The sequence below is a fragment of the Pteropus alecto genome, unplaced genomic scaffold (assembly GCF_000325575.1).
Source record: "Pteropus alecto unplaced genomic scaffold, ASM32557v1 scaffold86, whole genome shotgun sequence".
NCBI lineage: Eukaryota > Metazoa > Chordata > Mammalia > Chiroptera > Pteropodidae > Pteropus > Pteropus alecto.
The window spans coordinates 18,849,753-18,867,750 of record NW_006442109.1 but is presented as its reverse complement, the minus strand read 5'-3'; the positions used below and the strand labels follow the sequence as shown (position 1 = coordinate 18,867,750).

The following is a 17,998-nucleotide window of genomic DNA, read 5'->3' as shown; positions in this document are numbered from 1 at the left end:
TTTAAGTTGGGTTAAAATTAAACACGAGTCATTTAATCCCTCTGAGCTTCATTTTTCTCATCTATAACATGGGAGTAATGATGATACCTAGCTCAGGGTATTGTGAGGGTAAAATGAGAACATGCATATAATGTAGAATCAAGGGTGGCATTCAGTAAATTATTGTTATTTTATTTATTTATATTATCATACCTTGAGATAATAGCAACAACTACCCATAGCAAATTTCTTCACCATTACATTTTTTACTTTATTCTTATTCATATTAAATTCATTTCAAATTCACTAGATTTTAAATTCTCCTCCAAAGACAGGGACTTCAGGATGATATGTCCATAGTTGTATTCTCAGGGCCCGTAAAAGGGTTTAGGATAGGCAGGCACTCAATAACTATTTGCTGAATAAATGAATGGAATATATACATTATAAAGACTCACATCTAGTAAAGCAACCACCCATGCAAATATGTGCAAATGTTTAAGTATCTAACAAAGTATTAGGCACTTGGAGTTTAGAAAAATAAGTCAAAACATTTCATAGATTAAAACCCTTACTAGTCATGGGATTTCTAACATATTCAATTAGAAAACAGAAAGTACCAGGACAAAAGCCACAAGAAATCAGGTCTTAACCAGAGTTTATCCTGAACAATCCAGATTGCTAAATGTAGTGAAAACAGACCTGGAATTCAGAAACCTGGTTCTAGGGCTACTATTACCACTTATCTCCAGATTATAAGGGTACTATGTAGTAAAATGAGGATACTAACACCTGTATTGCCTTATATCTCAGTTTTCTTATGAGGAATAAATAATGTAAATAAAAGCATATGGGTATAATATACATATTATGCTACCATTATATCTTGCATATATTACTCATATTACAAACTCCCATAATCTAGAAGGTAGTACAAGAAATGGCCTTGGAGATCATTCATCTAATCCCAATTCCTCGGGTATAAGAAAGCTGACAATGAGACTTCTAATTCGGAGATTCTGAGACACTAGTGAATTGTACAGTAAGGAAGAGTAATGGATTAAAAGGTTGCACATTCGGATGTCACTTTTTTCAGACTCTCTCTCTCTCTCTTTGGAGCAAAACTTAAATAGTTACCCCAGAAACTTTGTGCCTTGCTATCAGTAGGAGAGAGAGTAAAATCCATGTCTTCGGAGACACTGTATAATTCCCCAGAAATCTCTAATCGAAAATAAATCTCAAAGGAAAAAAGTCTATTGTAGAGTCTCTAAGTTAGAGAGAAACTCTGATGTGGCAGAGTAAGTTATGCCCCTGAGAAAAGTATACTATCCCATTTCAAATAATTATGTGTCTAGATGAGTAGTAAAATATTTGGAAAGGGATTATCACAACCTTCAATTTGTAATTATAGTATTCTAAATTTGAGTGCCTGAATAATATTTTGGAATGTCTAAAATGAGACTATGGATAGATGTTTACAGGCCCTTAAATGCCTTCTAAATCTGGCCTATTTAAAAGAAATGTAAAACAAACACTTCCACTGGAGGAAAAAAAATGAACATAAAAAAAGAAATACTTCCACAGACAGGAATAAAGTTATAGCCTATACTATAAAAGTCAAATAAATTTCCCTTATATGGATCTAGTCATAGCACCAAGTCACAGTACCAAATACAACACTTTAGATTTCAATACTGTATTTTGTAACTTATAAAATCAATATTTTATCATATAATCAGTATAGATAGCTATTGTAATAATTATACACATGAATGAAATGTTCTCTTAATTGACTCTCAAATAATTTGTACACAAATTTTTTAGCCTACCCAGATACCACAATGGATTCTCAAGATGAGAATATGGCCTTCAAGAAGCTCATAGTCTACAGGTAGAATACCTATGTAAATAAATTATTCACTAGCTATATAATTATATACAACTAGATATAGTTATATAACTGTATATATATCTCTACATATCTAGATATATATCTATATATAACCCATCAATTTTCCCATAGTGACTTTGATACTATGTAACAACATAGCACAATGCTCTGGACATGTGCAAATGCTATGAGAACACAGATAAGAGTGTGCTGTGACCTACAAGAATAGCTGGTGTTTCCTCAACTTTTGCCTTCTTTTGATTTTTGTCCCCTTCTTCAATAATATATAGTCTCTCGAAACCCTTTTCATATGTATATATTTATTATTTTGTTATTTCTTAACAGTATAAGTAAAAATATTTTTAAGAAAAAACATTTTGCATCTAGAAATTATTAAAGTATGTGCGATAAAGCTGATTTTGATAGTTTAATTTTATATAAAGACAAATTCCATTTATACCTAATTATAAAAGAAAAGCATATTAAATTTAAACATATTATTTTAACATTACATATTTAAATATACATTAAAATTTAGGTACATATCAGACAAGACTAAAACAGCATTTGTGCCATAATACTTAAGACTCCTTACCTTTTATGGTTAATAATATCATTTATTTTTATAATTCCTACATCTTGTTTCTAAATAAGAGAAGTTTCAGACTGTTATTTTAATGGTTTTTAGTCATTAAAAATACATGAAGTTTGTGAATATTTTTCCTTTTTAGAAAAAGCTATATTTGATGAAATCATTATGATTTCCCCCATTTTAATGTTGATTTTTAAAGTGTTAACAGCTTGACGTCCCAAATAAGGATCTTTACCAGATGGACACACCTTATAGATCGAAGGAATACCTTTCTTGAGGTGAATCTGCAGAATACTTACTGTTTTCATTTTCAGTGACACAGGATTTTAACAACAGAGTTTTCTATGCTTCCGTTCTAAAACCAGTGGTCAACTATGATATAAATTAAATAAATCAGAGCCTCCCAGCCATAAGCCATGGCACATACTGGACTGTGAATAGTTGATATAGGGATGAGAGAAATTGAAACCCTCAAGCCAGTGTGTGTACAAAGATAATCATTTTTCGTATTTACGTTTTGATGTAAAAAGGATGGGAACACCAAGTAAAACTTGTCTAGGAACAGAAATCATTTAAAGCTATAGAGTCCAAACCATTAGAGATCTGGGAAAACCATAATGGCAACTAAGAAATATGCCTCCTGGTGAGGCATGCATGCTGAGAGCTGTTAACTCTTGCCAGATTAGCAAATAAAAATACAAGATGTCCAGTTAAATTTGAATTTTAGATAAAACAAGTAATTTTTTTAGTGTAAGTATGTCCTAAGAAATATTTGGGACATGCATATACACACACAAAGGATTACTGTCCATTGCATAAGACATGCTTAAAAAACTTATTTATTGTTTATCTGAAATCCAAATTGAACTGGTTTCTTGTAGGGATCCTAGGGCCACAGGCAACCCTAGGTTACAGCTAAAAGGGAGTCTTGAAGAATGCTATCACCTCCTCCCTCATTCTACAGATGAGAGAATGAAGGCCTAGGAAAGTTGGTTACTTGACCAAAGTAACCCAGGAAGAGAGCAACTTAGTGAGAACCAGAACTAGGCTGGCTAGTAATAAATCACCCAGAACTCACCCCCTGTACACCATGACAAAGTCCACCCAGACTTCCCCACCAGAAAGTCTTAGAAATCTGCTAAGCAAAATAACCTGTTATTTTGGTAGTTCTTTAAAACTTTTTTAAAACCCCAAGTAAACAATAAATAAAAAGTCAAGCAAAACAACAGTAAAACTTCTTATGCATTCAGACTCCGAAGTGGTCTCCACTGTCTTTAAAAACTGGGCTAACACTTCCTAGTCTTTTCTCCATAAATACAATATCTAACAAGTACCAGAAAAGACACCACACCATTAAAGTCCTCATCCTCCTTCTCACCTTCCTCTTCTTCCCTGTGACAATTTGTTTTTATCTCTTTGACTTATGTGAGGCTAACGAAATGATGAGTATGATGCAAATGTGGTTTTATGTCTGGTGTCTACTGGACACTGGAATTGTTTACCTTGTCATAAACAGCTTTCTTCAGGGACACACCCAGATACTGAGTCTCTGCCTCACCAGCCTCAAAGTCAGAGACAAATCTCAAACCTCTTGACTGAAGACAGCTGACCAAAAAATAGATGAAAACCTTAGTTACCATACATGACAATAATCTGAACAAAAATAACATCTGTGAGGAAAGTAAAAATAGTGTAGCAGTTAACGATATAAGCTTTAAATACAACCAGATCTGAGTCTGAATCTCGGATTTGCTATTTAGAGTTGTGTGACCTCTTTGAAATCTCATCTCCTAAGTGGAGAGAAATCCCACCCACTTTCTTCAAAACTCGTACTTGGATGCTGTTAGGGACAGAAGTGAATTACCTCATGATTCTTTACTTCACAAATGATAACTTGGTCATCTAGAGCCCAGAGGGAGTTTTATTTAGAGCTTAGGTTACAAGAACTTGGAATGTTAAAATTCATCAAATTATACATTTGAAATAGGTACAGTTTCTTGTATGTAAATTATAACAATAAAATTGAAAAAAACAAATAGATTGGAGATCAATTTGGCTGATTTCACAGAGCCAGCTAGTCTAAGTGGCAATAAATTGTGGGAGGGCAGAGAGGGAGTAGAAAAATGCTGCAGAGAAAGTATCTGAGTATGAGAATAGGCCAGAGTAAGAGCTACTTTAACCACAGGGGAATATGAAACAAGCAGCCTCAGGGTTCCATACACAGCTGGGTGTGGTCTCAGTAGAAGGAAGCCAGCCCTGTCTCCCAAAAACCTGTTTGCAAATGCTCCTGAAGCAAAAGGTTTATTTTATCAACAGGTTGTAATCAGATCATTCCTTAGAAAAGGTAAAAAAAAAAAAAAAAAAAGTTTCTACAAAGTCAAAAACTGCCGAAGGCATATTTGAATTACACATAAAATTCCACCTGGACTACCCAGTGGAGCATGACTATTTCAGAGTTAACCCTTAACCAGTATCAAAGCCATACACCTCCAAAAATGTTATTATCGAGTGATTAACTGGCACTTAAGAATCTCTAGAAAGTGATGTGTTTTAGGTAGGGAATATCTAGGTAGGTAAAATAACTCAAAGATCAAGGGAAGAATTAAACAGATATGCAAATTAATACCTGAACTCCAAACACTCATGATCTGGAACATGTATAAAACAAAGCAGCCAAGAAATCACTTTCCTATCACTATACAGATGAGGTTCCCATCAGATCTCAGCTCTCCCAGCCTCGTGAGTCAAAGATTTTCACAAAGTACTGTATTACCTTCAAACTTAACCTTTTCACTTATTAGGCTGTAATGCAACAGAGCTCACGTAGCCAAGTTAATGCCAAGCATGTTCCATTTACAGACGTCAAAGAGATAGCATTTGGGTGGTAAAAGAAATGTAAGAAAGACAAATCATTCTCTCTGGATAGCTCCTTTACTTTATATTCAATCAGTGAACAACTTAATGAATCTCCAATCCATTTGTCTAAAGCCTTAGTTTTAGGCTTTAAGAAGTGGATTTTTTTTTTTTTTAGTTTATTCTACATTAAACTCTATAAATTTTACAAAATCTTTTTTATACTTAGAGATATTTAACATGAACAAAATTACTACTAGTTCATTCTTAAACAAATCCAACAAATATTTATTGAAAACCAAATATATTAAAGAAGGTGGGTTGGGCTGCAGAGAACACACAAAAACAGAAAAACACAGTTTCTGACCCTAAAATAGTTACAACTCAGTCATCTCATGATTAATTTTAACTATTCTGCTATTAGACAAAAATTTTTTTTCCATGAATTCTATATACCTATTTCTAATCTTGAGTCATTTGGGGTCATATCCAAGTATAATATGTAAAACTATTTGCCTAATATATTAAATTAACTCTATTTTTAGTCTTAAATTAACTTAAGAATAAATTAAGCTCTATAAAAGTCTCCTTTAGAATGATTTTAGTCATTAATATCCATAAAACCAAGGAGTATGATGTACTAGTTATATTTTTTTAAAATAAATACTTGTATAAGTATGTACGTTATTTGCGATGTGTTTGCTATGTACTACATAAAGTCGTACTGGGAAACACATCTCTAACCCATTCCCATAGTGAATTCTTTTCCTCTACCTTTTCAAAACCTCACCCCAACCCAGGCAATTCCTTATATCCATACCTTCTTAGTTGATAACTTTTCCCTCCAATTAACCAAAACAATCAGGCACTTTGACATGAGTGAGCTTTCTTCCATCACTTCGACATTGGTATCTTTTCCTTATTTTTAGCTTATTTTTCTAATATATCCATACTAATCTCTTATAATAACATTTTTATCTTCACCCCACCTCAGTTACCTCAGTCACCTCAGTTACTCCTCCCTTTATTAACCCTTATTTCTTGTATCTTCAACTGGCCTCCCTTTTCCTTGGCCCCTTTGCCTTTACTTATATACATTTAATTAACAAATACTTATTGAGTATCTACTAGGTTCCAGAGACTATGCAAGATCCTGGAGAAGTAGACAAGAAAGACAAAGACATTCACAAACCTCAAGGAGATCACCAATGACTATAGAGATAGGCAAATCCCAAGTCACCGAAGGTATGATCAGGGCCATGTAAGGTAAATGCAAGGATGTTTGGGGAGGAAACACTGGTGGGGTTTAAAATCAAACATGGGAAAGATTTCTGCAGGGAGATAACATTAAATCTTCCACACTTGCTGGTTTTGTGACCCAGCAAATTCCTCGTTACTTTAAAGTTTATTTTACTCACCCACAAAGTGGGAATAATAGCTACCTTACTTGGCTGTAATAAGACTAAGGAGGAGAAAGTATATACCCAGTAGTGAGGCCCTAGAGTTAGTCAGCCTGGATTGGAATGCCAACTCTACTGTCCGTGGATAGGTTACTTTACAACTGCATTCTGGATTCCTCATCAATAAAATGTCAATAAACTGTAATATCAATCTAATTGAGTTGATATAAGCATTAAATGGGATAATCCATAGAAATCTTTAGATAGTACGCATTCAATAAATGTTTCCCGCTATTATTAGCAGTCTTTTATTTAATCTCAAAATCTGTGTCAAAATCCTGCTAAGTAAGCAGTAGTACAAATGGAGGATTCTTGTCATTTATAATCCTTCACTTTATTATTCATAATTTATAGTAGCTTCCATTAAGTGAATTAAGGAGGGGAAATGAAGATAGAATGCCACAGGTACCACACTGACAAAGTAAAACAAAATCTAATCTTCCGATTTTTTTTCCACTTCAAAATTCATATGTTAAAGTCCTAATCTCCGGTACCTCAGAATGTGACCTTATTTGGAAACAGGGTCATTGTAGGTATAATTAATTAAACAAAGATGAAGTCATAGTGGATTAGAGTTGCCCTCAATCCAATATGAATGGCATCTACATAAAACAGGGATATTTAGAGAAAGACGCACGTGGGGAGAGAGCCAAGTGAAGGCAGGCAGAGATGGGGTGATACAAGCCAAGGCATGCCAAATACTGAAAGCAAACCACCAGAAGCTAAGGGGCAGGCATGAGACAGATTCCTCCTCACAGCCCTCAGAAGGAACCAACCCCGCTAAATACCTTGATTTCAGAAGCCGAGCCTCTAAAACTGAGACAATAAACTTCTGTTACTTAAGCCACTTAGTTGTGATACTCTGCTATGGCAGCTCTAGTAAACTAACACACAAGCCAATAGATTTTGTCTCTTTCTAGTCAGAACGTACAGCTTAATAATGCATATATCAATTCTTGAAGCATATACTTAAATTTTCGTCTGAATCACACAATTGATCATATACTAAATTCTGTTCTCTACTTCTTTTGTGTAGTAAATCTCCTTTCTATCCACATTATAGGCTCCCTGTGAAAAGACTATATTCATTTTTTTCAATCAACAGGTTATTATTAAAAGCCCCAGTAAATAAAAGATTTAAAAAAAAGGCTTCGGACCTCTAGAAATTTATAATTTATAAGTCAAGTCATAAATACATAAATAGCTGATGCAAAGTAGGTTGGGATGAGTACTCCCAAGGTACAAGAGCAAAGCTTACTTCATTCCCATGGTCGTTGATGGTATATCCCTTATACCTTGGTGTCTCTCTTAGAGATACTGCGTTTTCCCATGGGCCATTTGTCTCCTTCCTGACATCTGCTCTTCTCTAAACTTCAGCACAAGCTGACATTGGAAGTCAGGCCACTGCCATTACGATGATTCTCCTTTTCTCTCAGAATAAACATGGAAGGCACTCCCACAGGCAGGAATATGGACCTGCGGAGACAGTCCTATTTGGAGAAGGCACCCTAATGACCATGATTTTAGTGTTTGCTGACTGTCCACACAACAGGGACACCTGTGCCAGGGAAGCCTTTACACCTACGTTCGCACACTCCAGGATCCCAGAAGCTTGGTCAAAAACAGATTTACATCAAGAAGGCCTATGAATTCCATGGTAGTCTGGAATGAGTGGTAGAGGAAGGACAGGACTTGAGGGTCATAATCCAAAGGAACCTTAGCTTTACTGAAATGTTCAATTTTTTAAAAAGATATTTTCTGGGACTTCCAGCCCATTCTAGTATTAATTCAAGACACAGGAGGTGAGCGTTTGCTATCATTCATCAGTGGATTTTCTGTCATGAGCAAAGGCAAGTTCTACCTCATTTTGATCTTCCCCTATCTCACCTTTTACAGCATTCTTCCTAGTCCTGGCTCCCCCCACTTTCCCTGTTCCAGAACACATCTCTACCTTCTGCTTTAATTGTCCTCTCTGCGTTTTTTCTCAGTTCTAAAACATAGTGTTATAAATTCAATTTGACAAGTGTTTTACTGAATGGTAACTAGAATCATAGGTGTTCCAGATGTAGTGCTGGGGGCTTTCCCAGGCATTATCTCATTTCATTAGTGTTATTAGGAAAGCAGGCTTGGTGAATCTAAATTCCTTGGCTAGAATTACATCCTAGATCTGTGAGACTTCAAGGACCACCCAGTTCTCAAAGGGCTTGAGAGTGAGAGTACACAACGATCGCACCACTCTCTGTTTACAGTTTGTTTACAGACAAGTGAGTCCACCGATTTCTTTAAAAACAAAACAGAACGAAAACAACTGAGGTTCAACCACAGTGGTGGTTAAAATGTCAAATCACTCTTTAATCTGAGGGTAAATGTCTAAATAGATTTTTCTCCACTTAATCTATAAAACCTATTCATTACACGTGTAGAAGTGCATGTATGGGCAAGAGTGTTTTCAAAGCATCAAGACTTAATACAAAACAACAAAAAAAGCCCATTTGTAACATTGGTGCCATGAAACAAGACTCACGGTACAAAGTGAGATTTCTATACTGCAATGATTTCAATACAGTATATGTCAGAGGTAGTCAAGGGTGACAGGGAAGGGCTTGATTGGACTTACAGGCCACTAGAAACCAGACAAATGTAGTATTTTCTCATATGTCCTGGCCTCTGCATATTCTAAAAAGAAGTCCCTGACAAAAAGATCCCTCTTGTCTCTGCTCTGCTGGTTTTCTACTGACCAAAGAAGTCACTGTCAAGAAATTCTGTCCCAGGGGTATAAATAAACGCCCAATTCCTATAGTTCATGGGTATATGTGAGCCCGAAAGGCCTTGAATCGATCCAAGCCATTTTAACTAGAAAGAAACTAGCTAGTAATGCCTTGTTTGTATTTCTTGGAGGAGGGATACCAGAAACACTTATTTCATTCCACACAATAATTCACCACAATCAGAGGGAGCACAGCGAGGGCAACACCATCTCCCAGCTGCTGATTACATCAAAGGCTTGAAGCACAAATTCAATTTTATGATGTTAATCTCAGCCTGCCACTCAGAAATTTTCTCTGAGGGATATGATTTTTCTCTGGATTTCATTTTAAGAATGATTTTCTTCATCCACAATCAATAAAGATATGTTTTCATCAAAAGACTCTATCTTGGTAGAATTCAATTGGCTATTTCAATCCCTTTTGGTGACACAATATTAATTAAAATAGTTTATGTTGTACTTCAACTGGAAAAAGAGGCAGTGAAAATAAAAGCTACTCAGAACACATGTTCTGTACACATCAACATGGAGGGCAGAAAATAATTTTCTTCTTCAGGAGACAGACATTAGCTATTCAAGAGAGTTGCTCTAACTTGGTTTATCTCTGTCATCTTTCAGGAAATCAAACAAACAAACAAACAAAAAGTTCTTCCTGTTTGTATTTATTGTTCAATAGGAAATCAAAATGCACATAAAAAAGATACTTCGAATGCTCACCACCCTCTGCATCAAGCAGAGGAGAAAAAAGTGTCTGCGTGCCCATGTGGCATTGAAAGGTGTTAATAAACATAGTCACTGTTTCTTTTAACTAAATAAAAAAATTGCAATACTATTGAAAATTATTTTCAATCTCTAAATAGTGATTTCAATTGAATACTTTGTATTTCTCAAAAGCAAGCATATAGAATTAGCACAGAGCTTTTCACATTTAAAAAAAATAGGAGGAAATGATAAAATGCGTTATAGAATATACATAAATATTTTAACAGTAATTTCAAAAGTAGCAGTTAATTCTCTTTAGAAGTATTTACAAAGCACCTATTGTGTGCCTGCCTCTGGTCACCACCTAAGAATGAGAGGAAGCCCCAATTCCTGGCCCATGATGCTGACAGACCATAGAACTTCCATCGCCACAGAGTTAGAAAGTCTGAGGCCTGATTCCCACAAAGTATATGGAGTGCTCATAAGAGGCTGTACTCTATCTGGGGAGGGGATCAAAGAGAGGTTCTCAAAGAAACTTTAATTACTGCAATATTCAGCTGGTAATTTATAGCCACAGTTTTTAAAAAAAAAATTTAAGGTAGCTTAGTCTCTATAGACCGAATTTTTTCAAGTTTATAGTCTTGAAATCATACATGCATTAAATTTCTTAACATGAGAAGGTGGTAATGAACTGTTACAAAATATATTGAGATATATTACAAATTTTAAGAGTTTATTTGAGTAAAAATAGATTTGAATCAGGCAGCGCCAAACAGGAAGTGGTTAGGAGTGCTTCACTTACAGAATGAGCTCAGGGAGAGACTTAATAGAGAAAAGGTGGGAAGCAAAGTAAGGAAATTATTGATTGGCTATAGCTGAAAGAATATTTAGCTCTGATTGGTTGTCCTTCAGTTGACAAGGTCAATTATATGACCTTGAGGCATTTAAAGGCTTAGATTTTAGTTTGCGTATGTAGGTCACCAAGGCATTAGAGCCACCTCAAATCTAAGGGCCTTGGTGTTTAATTTAGCTAAAGAAAATGGGTGTATTGATACCTTAAGGAGTCTAAGAATTTCACAAAACTTTGGGTAGATCTCATCCAACAGTTCATTTGTTCAAAGAAGGACCTTAATCTGTAAGTGCTCGAAGAATATATTTTTAGACTAATTCAGATGTTATATCCAAAGGAGAGAAAAGCAGCAAGTTAAAGAACACTATGGGAATTTATAGAATCCAGTCCAATTCCTATTTTATGGATTAAAAATGACAAGAACAGAAAGTTAAGTATGACTTGGTTAAAGGCAAAGTTTAGATTTGTTTAGACACTTGAACAGCAATGATAAGGCTTAGGCAGAGACATTATTCTTTGAAGAGTCTATGTAAATGTGTATATGAATGCTGGAAGAAAAAACATTGATTAAAATAAAAAGATATCATTCATTAGCATTATATTTAACCACAAAACTTATTAAAATGCAGACTCTCAGGCCTCAGGATAGATGTAGTAAATTAGACTCTCTGAGGTATAGGGTCGAGGAATTTAAATTTTCACTAGCTCTCCAAAGACATTCTTATTCACATTTGAGGCTAAGGAACTTGAGATCTCGGTATCCCCTATGCAGAGCACAATTAATTAAATATTCAAATTAATTGATGAAATAAAGCAATATCCACTGAATGAATGACCAAAAAGAACAATTCTCTCAAACACTTCTTACTTAAGGCCTAGTCTGCATAGCCTAGTGAGAATGTCAATACCTGGGCCTTCCATAGCAAACAAATCTGGCCTTGCCCCCAAACCACTATTTTTCCTGACAAAGACTGAAACCTAAAGTAGTTAAATTCTTTTGTTGTCTAAATTTTTTTGGCGTATAGAAATTTCCATGCTCTGTAGGACTTTGCAATAAAAACTGCCTGAGTTCTTTCTTTGAAATCAGGTGGAGAAATGGTCTAAAAGAGGATACTCTAGATATTTGTATAATGTTTGTAAAGGAGAGCACAGTTGACCCCAATTACCATTTGTGGGGGGCATCTCCATTTGTAAGTGTATTTCCCTCACTATACTAGAAAGAGGATATCTAAATCTCTAGAAACTGTTATCAATAAAGATGTGGACTTAAATCTGTAAAATAATCTTACTCCTCTTTGCTCTTCCTGGTAACCGCCCATAATTGACTCCCAACCCCCAACATCATCTTTTGTCTTTAGCTGAAGGTGGTGGCTTCCACCATTTTGAGGAGTTACTCTGTGTTCCTGGGTCCCTCTGTGTGTACAGGAGGTATATATGTTAATAAACTTATATTTACTTTTCTCCTGTTAATCTGTCTCAGGTCAGTTTGATTATTAGACCAGCCAGAAGAACCTAGAAAGGTAGAAAAAATAATTCCACGCCCCCCCAAACATTTATAAGAGGGATAACTCATTCGTGCATGATGAAGTTGGAATTCTGAAGCAAAGTCTTCCAAATTTAAAATAATTTTAAGAACAAACAATACCAAAGAAATATCGCAAGAGAGTAAAATCCTATAACAAATTCATCTCGAAATGTTTAGTTTGCCTTCTGGCACTCCCAAATAACAAACCAAGATTTAACATCCTTTCTCCACAAAAATGTTTTCTAAGACTCACTTCAATAACTCAGACTGAAACAATGACAAGTGCGTCAAGCAAGGCCTAAAGCGGTCTGAGATCCTATCAGGTAAATGCAGGTTATTTGCCAGATTTGCCAGCAAAAAACTCTAGGTGTGGGTGCAACTCCTTTTACAGAGCCAGGCCCTAAAACATAGGCTAACAATGCAGCCTTAGTGTGTTGAAGGAAAGCCTGTAGTGATTGGGGGTTCGGGTAGTGGTGGGAGGTTGGGGTAGTGGTGGGATTAGTATATGGAAGTATATAGAACTTCACACTACATTCTAAACAACGAGAACAGCTATAGCATTTCTTGTTCTGCTTTTTATGTGTGTAAACATCATAAATCCCATCTTTACTCAAGGCTGCATTAGAGTAGTATTGTATTTTCTTTAATCAAGAGAATAAAACTGATGAAGGGAAACACATTGGTTGATTGCCAGCTGTGAATCAGACAGTCTTGTGTTTTATACGCACCTAAGTCTTCCAAAAAAGTTGAGGTAGACAATCTTGTAGGAAAGACTTGAAAGTTAAATCAGTATCTAATAATGTAAAATAATATATCCTGCTCATTCTACCTTTGAGGAAATTAAAGCTCAGAGAGGTAAATGTTGCTAACATTTTAATTCGCTAACATTCTGTAGCCATTGAAGGATTGGACATCATAGAGACAGTATGCCACGATTTGCATTTGTTACACTCTCTCACCCTGTCGTACTTTCACACAAATATTCCCCATGGGAAAGCTTTTTCTCAGCATTTCCACCTACCAAATTCTTACAAAACTCAACTGTAACTTAATACACAAACATACACACACAGAGACTTGCAGGTAGCCTAGCACAGACTTTTATTTAGAATTCATAACTTTGTTTAGATTAACTTTTAAACCAACTTAGATCACCTTGGATGTTATAAGGTTTGTGTAACCATGTCCTGTAAGTTGCTAAGAATTTAACAGAAGGGCTGAGATTCAAACTTTTTTTCCCATACCTATGTCATCCCTGACGTTGAAGAATGCCCAAATTGTCTTTTCAGGGATAAACCCAGAATGATTTGCAGAACCAGGGGTCTAATCCATCTCGAACCACCTGAGGCTGGCCAAAGAGGCCTGGAGGACTCTATACTGACCTCTTTTTAAATCATTCTTTTTATACCCTCATTATAATACTAAAATCTCCTCGCAGGGGCACAGATTTTCTGCCATTTTTTCACATGCGAGGTATGTATAGGCATGTTTTCTAACTGCATGTGCAGGTATGTCCCCATCTGTACATGCGATAACAAAGCTCAAATGTATATGCATAACTACCCTGAATAAAAACGAATCCAATTCTTTGTTCAAGGATACGCTGCTTTAGGTAGTGACACCCTCCACACACGTTTGTCCTTGCTTGCCAGCTGGAAATAAAGTACCTTCCTTCTCATAAAAGCTTTTTGGAGTTGTCTTTTGGTTGGCAACTACTGAGTAATTAGACCCGGTTTGGTCCAGTAACAGAACCTTTAAAACTGGAACTAAATTTTAACTCCTTTGAGCCTCCCCTTGTTGATATTTAGAGCTTCTCAGGTCCCAGCATTCCCTTTTCTACCTTTCTCAGAGCTCTTATCACTCTGTTGTAGTTATTCCTATGTCTGTTACCTGAACTATACCATAAGTACTTAGAAGGCAGAATATGTCCTTTTCTTTCTTTGCATTCTGCTGTCAGGCAGTTTAACATATAGCAAGAGGTTGAAAAAAGTTGAGGGGAAGTCAGAGTATGAATAAATATGTTACGGCTCCAAGAATTGCCTTTCTTCTCCTTTCTTCCTCCAGACAAGTCAGTTTGTAAATAAATAATCATCTTAAGTATAACTCTAAAGTCTGCACAAAAAGCAAAAGACATATGTAGGAAAAATATTCTTGCCTATAGAAGTACGTTTCAATTTTTATTCAAGCAGCCTAAAATCCTATCAGCTTTCCGGGCGCTCACAACTCATCGATGACCCCACGGAAACATACAGTCACTTAACCATGAGGTTGACTGATTAAATTAATTACAACTTCCTCATTCTGTACTTGCTTTTTAAATATCCACACATAGGACTTTACGTTTTTCCAGGTTAAATTTCATCTTGTTAAACAAAAGAGGAGGGATATCTGTGTTGAAAACAAACAATTCCTACTGTTAAAGAGAAAACCACAGGCCTAAAATGTGTCACACTTGCTGAAAAGCCCATGATGCCAAACCTAGATTTAATACTTGATCTAAGTGCAGTTTCACCACTCTCAGAAACATAATCTTCACCAGTCTGGCATTTTCTGGTCAACACCAGTGAGGCAATCTGTCCCTAGGGCCCCCTTCTAATCCCCTCACCCTACAGAAAGACGCAAACTTCATGATGAATGCCCTCACACACAAAAAAAGTCCCTGCCCCCAATAATCCTTTATTTTCTTTTGTTAATAATTCCCTTGCCCTATCCTTCTTTCTATAAAGACCTTCCATTTTGTACAACCCTTAAGAGCACTCGTACTTGCTGGATGTAATGCTGCCCCATTGATGAATCTCTTAATAAAGCCAATTAGATCTTCAAAATTACTCAGTTGAATTTTGTTTTTTAACAGTACCATTAATTAGGGTGTAGACAGAGTGTCACTTACATTATGATCATAACTTCCTTTGATCTTTGTAATGACCCTAAGCATTATTATTATCTTTATTCTAAACTTGACGAAAATGAGGCTTAGAGAATGTGTACCTTGTCCAAGATCGGAGCTAGAAAATGATGACAGATTCATCTCCAAAACTCATTCTCTTAACCACAGCACTAAACTGCTTACTTAGGTGGGGTAGGGGCAGGGCCCAGAATGTTAGGACACCCTCGGGAAAGAAGAGCAAAACTCTAGAAGAGATATTTCTGCAGAGCTGTGATACCTAGCTCTAGAAATAAGAATTTGCCTTTTATAAAAGAGTTCAAAGGAACCTGAATGTCCTTTAAGACCAATGACAATCTCCTTATTTTGAAGACAAAAGTGGTGCACATAAGTTAAAGGACTTGCCAGGACCCAAGAATTAACCTGGGGACTTGCCACAACTTCAAAGCTGATCTGGTACTAGAACTCGGTGCACAGATTCTTTTAGTCCTGATTCCCACCTCCTCTTCCAGCCTCCAATTCAGTCTAGAACAGAACTAAATCTAAAAATACTAACGACTGCGAAAACTGTACATTCAAAACAGGGCACCAGAGGTGGACTTTATAAAGCACTAACAAATTAATAAGATGCCACAAATTGTGAGTAACATTAAAAAACAGAAATAAGTGACTTTTCAAGCCCCAAAGACATCTGAATATAGCTCTTTGGAAACCTTGAAATATTCCTAGTATCATTATTTCCAAGGTTCCATAAAGTAATTTCATAATTTAAATGCACTTCTTTTGCAGTTGGCCACTATTAACTAGGATCTCAGATTTCTAAGACATTCACTCCATTGGGTAGAAATTTCAAACAAGGAGAGACTTAATAGTTGATGTTTTGTTAATATAATAATTATAATTGTAAAATAACTTCCTTAAAAGACTTGAAAATATTAGAATTCAACAGAGTCCCATTCATTGCAGTTAAAAAAAATAATCATCATCATTTTACTATACCACTTCACGGAGTTTCTTTTTCTCCTCCAACTCTGTTTTCTTTACAGTATTGGTGCATTTTAATATTGAAGACTAAGGAACAAGTCACAAGATCAAATTAACCACAAGTATTTGCATGACAAAAGCGGTTGCATTCTTGAGCCTAGGTGAAGAGTAACAACAAGGTACCGCGAGGGGGTAGGAAGCGGGGCTGGCGGGGGGAGGAGGAGGAGGATAGGAAAAGGATGAAAGGAACTAACACTTTGCAAACCCTTTCTCGTGGTAAAAATATTCCCAACAGATGACCTAGTCTCCAAGAATCACCTGGAACTCATTTAGCATAAAAATGAGAAGGGAATAAAAAGTTGAGGTCACTGTACTGCAACGTTCTCTTCTTAGTTAACTTATTAGAAATGTACAAAAAAAAAAAAATGCTCTAATGAATGAGGGCGGAATAAGGAAGTACCCATCGCGAAGGGAGTATTCCTGGTACACCTTCTTCAGATTTTTCATCAATGCAGACATGTCCCCCTTTCTCCTTTATTTTCCTGCCCCTTGTCTGACTTTTGCGACAAGTCTTGTGTCCGCATTCTTTATTGCTGGCTCAGCCGCGCGTGCGCCGCATGAAAGTTTTGCCGGGCCCGCTCCCCCGACCGCCCCCAAGCTGCCACACTTGCTTTGGCTCACGGCCACCAGAGGGTTTCCCAAGCTACGGGACTCTCCTTGGAATTAATTCAGTGGACTCTGGTTCCATAGAAGCTCTATTTCCGAGTCCCAAGAAACTCTCTCAACAGGGTCCCTAAAAGTCTCTGGGAGCCGACTCCTCCCAGGATCACAGGTAGGAATACTGAGGCCCTTACCGACCCCGACCCCTACCCCTACCACGCATGCACGCGCGCGTATACACGTATACACACAAACACACACACACACACACACACACGATAGGACCGTAGATGAGTGGCTCTGGTCACTACGACTGTGACATCTGGACAACAGTTTGAAGAGGGAATTCTCCACGTGCAAAAACTTGGAGCAAAAGAAGAGGATATAGCCAGCAACTGTTACGGGAGCTCACCTTCCTTCCCCGCCCCTCAGTATCCAAACACCCGGCCGACGCGGGTTCTGAGAGCGGGTAGGCGAGCGGCGGCCAGAGACCCACCGCCTGGGACCCGAAGCCTGAGCGGAGCCCAGCGGGCGCCCACCTTACCCGAGCCGCACTGCGGCGGAGAGCCTGGGACCGCAGCCTAACAGAAGGTCCGCGGGACAGCCCGGCAGCCTCTCTGGATGCCCCGGGACACGCCCCTGACACGCCCCGGAACGCCCCGGGCACGCCCCGGACGGCTCTCCTTTCCCCCCAGCCCAGTCTCGGCCCCCCTCCCGGCTTGGCTCTGGCCCCGCCCGGCCGCGCTCGCCCGGCTCCCTCCGGCTGCAGCCGCCCAGGGCACCTGCGCTCCCTCCTGCTCTCACTGGAGGCGGAACAGGCCCGCCCACAGCCTTCGAGGTGCCGGGTCCTT

At 37.4% G+C, this 17,998-nt stretch overlaps 1 protein-coding gene across 5 annotated transcripts in view; it reads right to left on the bottom strand.

Moving 5' to 3' along the window:
* WDR72 (WD repeat domain 72) overlaps positions 1-17,762 on the bottom strand; it is a 202,116-nt gene extending 184,354 nt beyond the window's left edge. For 4 of the 5 annotated variants that reach the window (XM_015595872.2, XM_025038947.1, XM_025038946.1 and 1 more), the window contains exon 1: positions 17,560-17,762. The gene's annotated coding sequence lies outside the window, so the exon portion shown is untranslated. The remainder of the gene's footprint in view (positions 1-17,559) is intronic. The other variant, XM_025038945.1, reaches the window with a different exon arrangement.
* Positions 17,763-17,998: the final 236 nt, after the last annotated feature.